General features: G+C 48.6%; 1 protein-coding gene across 1 annotated transcript in view; it reads right to left on the bottom strand.

The window, feature by feature from the left end:
- THOC5 (THO complex subunit 5) overlaps positions 1-9876 on the bottom strand; it is an 83815-nt gene that overhangs the window by 65801 nt on the left and 8138 nt on the right. The window lies entirely within an intron of this gene.

Genomic DNA, 9876 nt, shown 5'->3' with positions numbered 1-9876 from the left:
TGTGGTCGGCCCACTGGCCTCCTCCACTCATGAGACTCCCTCGCTGAGTGAATCTGGTGAGCAGGATCAGCGTCAGGAAAACGAGCCACATGTCCATACAGTCGCAACTGACGCTCACGGACTATGCAGGTAACAAATCTCATCCGAGTCTCTCTCAGCAACCACTCGTTGGACACAAAATCCTACCAGCGATAGCCAAGGATTCTCCGAAGAGACCTGGTACCAAAGGAATTAAGTCTCCGTCTCAGATCCTTGGTCAGAGTCCAAGTCTCTCATCCATAGAGCAAGACTGGAAGTACCAAGGACTTGAAGACTCGGATTTTCGTCCTCCCGCACAGGTACCGGCAGCGCCACACCCCATGATCCAGTGAATCCATGACTCCCCAGGCCCGACCCAGACGTCTATTGACCTCTGACTCACAGCCAGCAGAGACATGAATATCACTGCCAAGGAAAGTGAATCTCTCCACGACCTCAACATCCTCACCACAAATAGACACAGACAGGACAGCAGCATCCAAGATGTCATCGAAAGCCTGGATCTTAGTTTTGACCCAAGAAACCCGTAATCCCAGCGGCTCCGACTCCTCTTTCAGCACCTCGAGGGCCCCCAAAAGGATATCTAAAGTCTCTGCAAAGATGACTGTATCATCTGCAAAATCAAGGTCCGAGATCTTGACATTCCCAAACGATGCACCGCAGCTTGATCTCTCCGACATCCTCCCTAAAATCCAGTCCATACAAGTGCTGAAAAGTGTGGGGGCCAGTACACACCCCTGACGAACTCCAGTAACAACTGGAAATAAGTCAGAGATGGTACCACCACACTTCACAGCACTCTCAGTACCAGAGTAGAGTTCAGACATCAGATCGATCAGTTTTGGTGGCACCCCACGAAGACCAAGAATCCTCCAGAGGACATCCCGATTCACTGAATCGAACGCTTTACAGAGATCAACATAGGCTGCAAGCAGCCCCTGCCGAAACTCTCGTCTGCGTTCGGTGAGGACACGAAGGGCAAGGATACGGTTAATCGTTGACCTCTTTGGTGTAAAGCCTGACTGCTCTGGACGCTGGTGCTCAAGCAGATGGTGGCGAACTCTATCAAGAATTATCCGAGCAAAGACCTTGCCGGGCACTGAGAGCAGCGTCACCCCTCGGTAGTTGTTGCAGTCTTGGCGATCACCCTTCTCTTTCCAGAGAGGGACAACAAGGCCCCTCTTCCAGTCAGTTTGTATGATGCCTGTGTTCCAAGCAGAGCACAAAACTGCATGCAACGACACGAGTGCAGCATTTCCACCAGCCTTGAGAAGTTCAGCATGGATGCCACAGATCCCTGGAGCTTTGCCCCGTTTCAACTGGTTCACCGCAGCCCGTGTTTCCACAAGCGAAAGTGGACCACAGTTGATTCGAGGGTCAGCAACAGGGATTGTAACACCCTTGACGTCCAACTCGACAGCTGGGGGATCAGCCTGGAACAACCGCTCAAAGTAACCGGCCCAGCGGGCCTTCACTTCAGACTCCTCTGTCAAGAGCCTACCACTCTCTGCTCGAACTGCAGTGCTCCGAGCGATGGGCTTGGATGAACGCAATGCGCGAATTCCCCTGTAAGCAGGACGAGAATCACCTGTCCACAGGTGATGCTCTACCCCCTCACAGATTCCTCGCAAAAAGGCCTCCTTGTCCACCCTCAGTGCACGTACAGTTTTACGCCTCAGCTCCCTGAACAGCTCAGCTCTGCCATTCAGCCTGGCCCTGCGACTCTGGTCAATGGTATCCAGTGTCCCTTGAGAGACAAAATTCTTCTTTGCCCTGCGGTGAGCTCCAAGACATCCACCGGCAACATCAAGGACGGTGGTCTTGAAGGCACTCCACAACTCTTCAGGACCCCCCAAAGTACCCAGACCCCCGAAGTGTCCATTCAGCCTGTTCGCAAACTCCTCAGCTACTCTCTCATCCCTGAGCTTGCCAACATCCAGCCTCGGCTGGGATGGTACCATTCTCCAGGATTTAAGGTGCAGCTTTAGAGTTGCGACAACAAGCCTGTGGTCAGTATTGAGGAACTGAGCACTCCGGTCGACCCTGCAGTTCTGGAGCATCCTCCAACGACTGTCAATGAGGACATGGTCAATCTCCTTTGCCACACCGCTAGCGTTGGAATACCAAGTCCAGCGATGAGCTTGTGGGCGCTGAAACCATGAACCAGCCACCCGAAGTCCATGACTTCTTGCAAAGTCAAGGAACTTAGTGCTATTCTGGTTCATAATTCCTGACCCATGGGGACCAACACATGTCTCATAACCATCCCTATCAGTTCCAGTCGATGCATTGAAATCCCCCAAGACAAGAAGTGTATCTCGTCTGGGGCATTGATCAACCACAGACTCGAGCGTGGCGTAGAATGCTTCCTTCACGGTGAGATCACTCGCCTCAGTCGGAGCATAAACAGAGACCAGGGAAATGACACCTAAGGAGTGACGAATCCTTAATCTCCTAATACGCTCATTGACCGGTGTTACCTCAATTATCATTGGGGTCAGCTTATTGGACATAGCAACAGCAACTCCTTGGGTATGGTAACCATCAGAGCGACCAGACCAATAGTAGGTGTAACCACCCACCATTATCTCACCGCAATCCGGTCTCCGAACCTCAGAGAGAGCTGCAATCCCAATGTCCAAACGCTTGAACTCAGATGATAACAGAGACAGGTGATCATCCTCTCTTAGGGATAGGAAATTCCAGGCACCCACCCGAAGGGACCGCCTCAGGTTAACCCAAGGAGACCGCCGTCTGGTGGACGACACCTCAGCACCACTCCGACACACTCTCCCGCAATCTGACCCAGGGATGTTACCCCGTGGTTTCCCTCCTATCATCAAAGATTGGGGGTCCCGAAGGCTTTGCCCCAATTCCGTCATCCGGTGAGCTGCCCTGCGAAGGGAAGCTGCACAGGAGGTACTCCCACGTAGTGGGGAAGAAGAAGGAGAAGAAGAATGAGAATGAGAATGAGAATGAGAATGAGAAGGAGAAGGAGGAGAAGGAGAAGAAGAAGACGGAACTCTTAAAGCCAGCGTTCGCGACGCGAGACTCGGCTAAAAACATCGCAACGCACCCCTTTGATATCCCACTACACACAAGGAGGGTCTCTGTCTAAACATATACTTAACGGCATAACTGACTTGGGACACCTGTGTGTTGAATACGTACGGTTCCTAGAACCGTAACGATCACGAGATGGAGGTATATATATATGCACATACAAGCCGGTAAGCGACATGGGTGGTCGCTATATAATTGCATACTCGTCATACAGTTTTTTTATTTTACAAAATTTACAAAAATTTTTGACAAAGAGGTTGATTATAGTGCGCATAAAAGCGTGGAAGGAAATTTTTGATTTTCGAAAAAAATACGTAAAAATATTTTTCGGATTGTTAAAAAAAAAAAATCAAAATACCGTTGCTAGGCAACGGTGGCGTCCATAGCAACGGTGTTCAAAAGCATACAATTAGATCCTGGTATGAACCTACCAGTCAAGTTTCATCAAAATCGGTTGACTCCTCTGGCCTCCAGAGCTGTCCATTACATACATACAGACAGATGGAAAACCTGAGAATTACAGTAGTCTAGCAACCACCCAATATATATATATAGTTGTGGATTCTCGCCTGTTCGGCGTACGGGCGACCGCTTTTAGCTAAATTGCAGCCGCGCGCGCCCACCGGACGAGCAATCTAGTCGCAGCTTTTCGGATCAACGCCGAAACGCAGCTACGGGTGTTGTTAACCACACCATAAACCAGCCAACTCTTCTGTCCGCGCTACAGGGTCGATCGCCGAATTGTCGATGTACCTAATTATTCGCGCAGACAGAAATGCCGGGGATTTACACCTCAACGGAGCCTGCACGAAAACGAGCCGCTTTAAGCAGCTCGTTCCATTTGCGATTGCCGAGAGGTTTTATATCGCCAAGCCCCGTCGGACCAGATGTATGGTTTATCGGCTATTAATCAGCCAGCTATTTATTCCAAACGCAATTATGGCAGTCAATGGCAGGAAAGGACGCAACGAGCACGTGACATTTCAACAATGGGGACATTTATTTTCACACATATGCAATGAATGGGGGGATGGGACATGACACGAGCAAAAACCTACAGCCGATATCTATTTATTATGTACATGCACTTACAACAATTATACTTACGGACAAGGCGCCACAGACTTCCATGCAAAAACCCCAGAAAAGAAAGATATAACTGGGCTCGTAAGCCTTTAAAATGTTCCTCGGAGCCGGGATGACCGAAGGAGCTCCGCGAGGCCGGGCAGGTTACCTTTGTCGCCCTTGAGGAGACTCGATGGGTCTTTTGGTCGGCGACCCGCCATATGTCTCTGTTGTCAAAGCGGCAGCTGTTGTAACAGCGGCTTGGTTGGTCCAGGGCCGAGCAGCGCGGCCTGGTCGATCGGGCCTGACTGACGACGCTTCAGAGGAGCGAACGGGTCTTGCTCTTTTAGAGTTGGTGCTCTTTAAGAGCTCGCTCACTCCTCAGCGTCGGTCGACCGACTCGGAGCCCAATTGCTCGGACCATCACGTAGCTGGTTGGCGACTTCTCTCCGGCTGGCGACCTCTCTCTGGCTGGCGACTTCGCTGCTGGCTCCAATGGCCAACAACTTGGTGACTTGGTTGGCTCCGACGAAGAACGAACTCCACTCGATCAACAACCACCATTTGGACTCACCAACTTGACTGCCTCCACCGACCAAACTCTGACCAACTCCGACCAACTCTGCGTCGAAACGCACCTTTTTATAGCCCGGAGGGTGACGCTGCTGTAGGCTTCGCCACCCGAAGGTGGCACATGCCCCTTTCACCCTTGAACTTTCACCCCCGACTGGCTCCGCCCCTTTCGTCGTTTTGATCCGTTTTGCAAGTCATGCGCGGCCGTGTTTGAAATCACTTTTGCCGCTGTCGAGGATGCCATCGTGTTCATTTGTGAAGATGTTGTTTGTTGGGGAAAAGATGGTGGCGCCGTGGAGATGCTGGTGAGGAGATGTTGGCGGTTGTGGTGAAGGTGGTGAGGAGATGTTGTTGTTTGTGGAGATGATGGTGAGGAGAAGTTCGTTTGGTTGTGGAGATTGGTGTTTGAGGAGATGTTGTTTGTTGGGGAAAAAGGCGGCGCCGTGGAGATGCTGGTGAGGAGATGTTGGTGGTTGTGGTGAAGGTGGTGAGGAGATGTTGTTTAAAATAAAGATAGGAAAGAATAACACTACCTCAAAGGTTCACAGCCCGGCACACAAATAATTCCCATTATACATCGGTGGGGAAATTTAACCTGGACACACACTTAGACATAACTGATCTTCGGGGAACCTGAATGGTGTTCTGTGAATTTCCACAACTGTAATATATATATATATATATATATATATATATATATATATATATATATATATATATATATATATATATATATATATATATATATATTACAGTTGTGGAAATTCACAGAACACCATTTCCGAAGATCAGTTATGTCTAAGTGTGTGTCCAGGTGTCAAGCCTGGTGTTGGCGCAGTGGTAAGGGCAGTGGCTTGGGACCCAAGAGGTCCTGAGTTCAAGCCCCGTTGGGACACTGAATTAATATATGTATGTATATGTGTATATATATATATATATATATGTATGTATTTATATAATATATATATATATATATATATATATATATATATATATATATATATATATATATATATATATATATATATATATATATCTATATATATAAATATATATAAACCAAGTCGAAAACACCAGGGGGTTGACCCAGCCTGCCATCCTTCCGAGGTCGGCGAAATGAGCACCAGTTGTACTGGGCCCGGTGTATGCCCCGGTTAGAATAGGTGTACCATATCCCTGTGTGTCGTAAGAGGCGACCAGGGTTGCGTCAGGAAGGGCATCCGGCGTAAAAACCTATGCCAAATCATTATGCGGACAACAAAACGAATTTCCATACCGGATCGGTCGAGGCCCGGGTTACCAACGACCGCCACCGGTACCGGTGGTCAGCAGGGTACCAGTGGAAATTGTGCTACTGCTGGGCGAAGGAGGAGAAGGAGACGGGGAAGGCGACTCCGGAGGCAGTGGGAGAGGGGCAAGGGTAGAAGTGTGGAGGTGAGAGTTGGAACTCTGAATGTTGGGACGATGACTGGCAAAGGGCGAGAGTTGGCTGATATGATGGAGAGAAGAAAGGTGGACATACTGTGTGTACAAGAGACCAAGTGGATGGGGAGTAAGGCGAGGAGCATTGGAGGTGGTTTCAAACTGTTCTACCATGGTGTGGATGGGAGGAGAAATGGTGTCGGGATAATCCTGAAGGAAGATCATGTCAAGAGGGTATTGGAGGTGAGGAGGGTGTCTGACCGAGTGATGAGTGTGAAGTTGGAAATTGAAGGGGTGATGATGAATGTCATCAGTGCATATGCCCCACATATGGGGTGTGAGATGGAATATAAAGAAGATTTCTGGAGTGAGTTAGATGAAGTGGTGGAGAGTGTATCCAAGGATGAAAGAGTGGTGATTGGAGCAGATTTCAATGGACATGTTGGGGAAGGGAATAAAGAGGATGAGGAGGTGATGGGGAGGTACGGTCTCAACAAGAGAAATGTGGAAGGGCAAATGGTGGTAGAGTTTGCAAAAAGAATGGAAATGGCAGTGGTAAACACGTATTTCAAGAAGAAGGAGGAACACAGAGTGACATACAAGAGTGGAGGAAAGTGCACACAGGTGGATTACATCTTAAGTAGGAGATGCAACCTGAAAGAGATTAGTGACTGTAAGGTTGTTGCAGGGGGAGAGTGTAGCTCGACAGCATCGATTGGTGGTCTGCAGGATGACTTTCGAGGTGAGGTTGAGGAAGAGAGTGAGGGCTGAACCAAGGACCAGATGGTGGAAGCTGAAGGAGGAAGACTGTTGCGTGAAATTTAGGGAGGAGGTGAGACAGGCGCTGGATGGTGGTAAAGATGGGTGGGATGATTGGGCAACGACAGCAGAAGTTGTGAGGGAGATAGCGCGGAAGGTACTTGGTGTGACATCTGGACAGAGGAAGGAAGATAAGGAGACTTGGTGGTGGAATGAGGAAGTACAGGAAAGTATAAGGAAGAAGGGGTTGGCTAAAAAGAAGTGGGATAGTCAGGAGAGATGAAGAAAGTCGGCAGGAGTACAAGGAGTGGCGTCGAAAAGCAAAAGAGAGGTGGCAAAGGCCAAGGAAAAGGCATATGACGAGCTGTGAGAAGTTGGATACAAAAGAAGGGGGAAAAGGATTTATACCGATTGGCAAGACAGAGGGACCGAGCTGGGAAGGATGTGCTGCAGGTTCGGGTGATAAAGGACGCAAAATGGGAATGTGCTGACGAGCGAGGAGAGTGTGTTGAGAAGGTGGATGGAGTACTTTGAGGAGCTGATGAATGAAGAAAATGAGAGAGAGAGAAGGTTGGAAGAGGTGGAGATAGTGAATCTGGAAGTGGGGTGGATCAGTAAGGATGAAGTGAGGACTGCTATGAAGAAGATGAAAAGTGGAAAGGCGGTTGGCCCAGATGGTATACCAGTGGAGGCATGGAAGTGCTTAGGAGAGATGGCAGTGGGGTTGTTAACCAGATTGTTTAATAAAGTCTTGGAAAGTGAGAGGATGCCGGAGGAGTGGAGATTAAGTGTACTGATTCCGATTTTCAAGAATAAGGGTGATGTGCAGAGCTGTGGAAATTACAGAGGGATAAAGTTGTTAAGCCACACCATGAAGTTGTGGGAAAGAGTAGTGGAAGCTCGGTTGAGAGGAGAGGTGACGATCTGTGAGCAGCAATATGGGTTTATGCCAGGAAAGAGCACCACTGATGCGATGTTTGCTTTGAGAATGTTGATGGAGAAGTACAGGGAAGGCCAGAAAGAGTTACATTGTGTGTTTGTGGATTTAGAGAAAGCTTATGATAGGGTGCCAAGAGATGAGTTGTGGCATTGTATGAGGAAGTCGGGAGTGGTGGAGAAGTATGTGAGGATCGTGCAGGATATGTATGAGGACAGTGTGACAGCGGTGAGGTGTGCGGTAGGAATGACGGACCGGTTTAAGGTTAAAGTGGGATTGCACCAAGGATCGACTCTGAGCCCTTTCCTGTTTGCAATGGTGATGGACAGGTTGACGGACGAGATCAGACTAGAGTCTCCATGGACTATGATGTTCGCGGATGACATCATGATCTGTAGGGAGAGTAGGGAGCAGGCTGAATCGAGCCTTGAGAGGTGGAGGTACGCACTGGGAGAGAAGGGGAATGTTGGTCAGTAGGAGTAAGACGGAGTATATGTGCGTAAATGAGAGGGAGGGTGGTGGTATGGTGCAGTTGCAAGGAGTTGAGGTGGGGAAGGTGGATTGGTTTAAATACTTGGGATCAACTGTCCAAAGTAACGGAGAGTGTGGGAGAGAAGTGAAAAAGAGAGTGCAGGCAGGATGGAGTGGGTGGAGAAGAGTTGCAGGAGTGATTTGTGACAGAAGGGTAGCTGCAAGAGTGAAGGGGAAAGTATATAAGACGGTAGTGAGACCAGCTATGTTGTATGGTTTGGAGGCGGTGGCGCTAACAAAAAGACAGGAAGCAGAGCTGGAGGTGGCAGAGTTAAAGATGCTGCGATTCTCGTTGGGAGTGACGAGGATGGATAGGATAAGAAATGAGTGTATTAGAGGGACAGTGCAGGTAGGACGGTTTGGAGACAAAGTGAGAGAGGCGAGATTGAGATGGTTTGGACATGTGCACAGGAGGGAAACGGAGTATATCGGGAGAAGGATGTTGAAGATGGAGCCGCCAGGCAGGAGGAGAAGAGGAAGGCCAAAGAAGAGGTTCATGGATGCGGTGAGGGCGGACATGCGGGTGGTTGGAGTGTCAATGGAAGATGTGGAGGATAGAGCAAAATGGAGACAGTTGGTCCGCTGTGGCGACCCCTAGCGGGAGCAAGCCGAAAGAGGAAGAAGATATATATATATATATATATATATATATATATATATATATATATATATATATATATATATATATATATATATATATATATATAAAATATCTATACTGTATATATTGAGAGAGATAGATATAGATAGATAGATCGATGTGTCTGTGTCTCTCTGTCTCTCTCCTCAGCCATGATTCCTCTTGGGCAAGCCACATTTCAAAGTTCTCCTGCAAAGCCAGCCGCCGACTGGGCATCCTCCATCAGGAAAGTCCTTCTTTGGCACAACTGAACTTCTATCCACCAACAAGGCTTTCACTCGCAGCTTGATGGAGTGCAGCTCTTCCCTCTGGCTGGCTCCCTTGCCTCAGATCTTGCTCAACTTGACGCTAAAGAAACCAAGGCCTTCAAGATCATTGGAATCTCTCACCCTGAAGCTGAGTCTATGGGTGTATCACTTTGCCATCGCAAACAGGTTTGTGGTCTCTGTCTTCGTCCTCCTTTCTGGTCTTGCACTCTCTTCCCTTTCTGTGCTTTGTCCCCCCTCGGTATCTGCAGGCTGCATGCAGTCCACCACCAACCCCTCCTGGTGAAATTACCTGCTCACCTCCACTCATTTGTTCCTAAAATTTTCTGACCTGTGAAACCACTTTCCACACTCTCTTCAATTGCATTCTTCCCTTCAGGTCTTCAAAACAGCAGTTCACCCACCGAATCCAAAACCATGATATTTGACACCCGGTAACCCCCCCCCCCACTCCCCTGTCACTCATCCCAAAATATTTTACTTCTGTATCCACCTTGTTCATCCCTTGCATTCTTCCCAACTCCTCACCGTAATCCGAATCCCATTTTTGTCCGTCTGCATCTATTTTCTCCCTCCGTCCT

The sequence above is a fragment of the Eptatretus burgeri genome, chromosome 1 (genome assembly GCF_056783735.1).
Source record: "Eptatretus burgeri isolate ZD-2024b chromosome 1, Ebu_testis_v1, whole genome shotgun sequence".
Classification (NCBI taxonomy): Eukaryota; Metazoa; Chordata; class Myxini; order Myxiniformes; family Myxinidae; genus Eptatretus; species Eptatretus burgeri.
The sequence above is the reverse complement of the archived record's forward strand: the minus strand, read 5'-3'. Positions and strand labels throughout refer to the sequence as shown.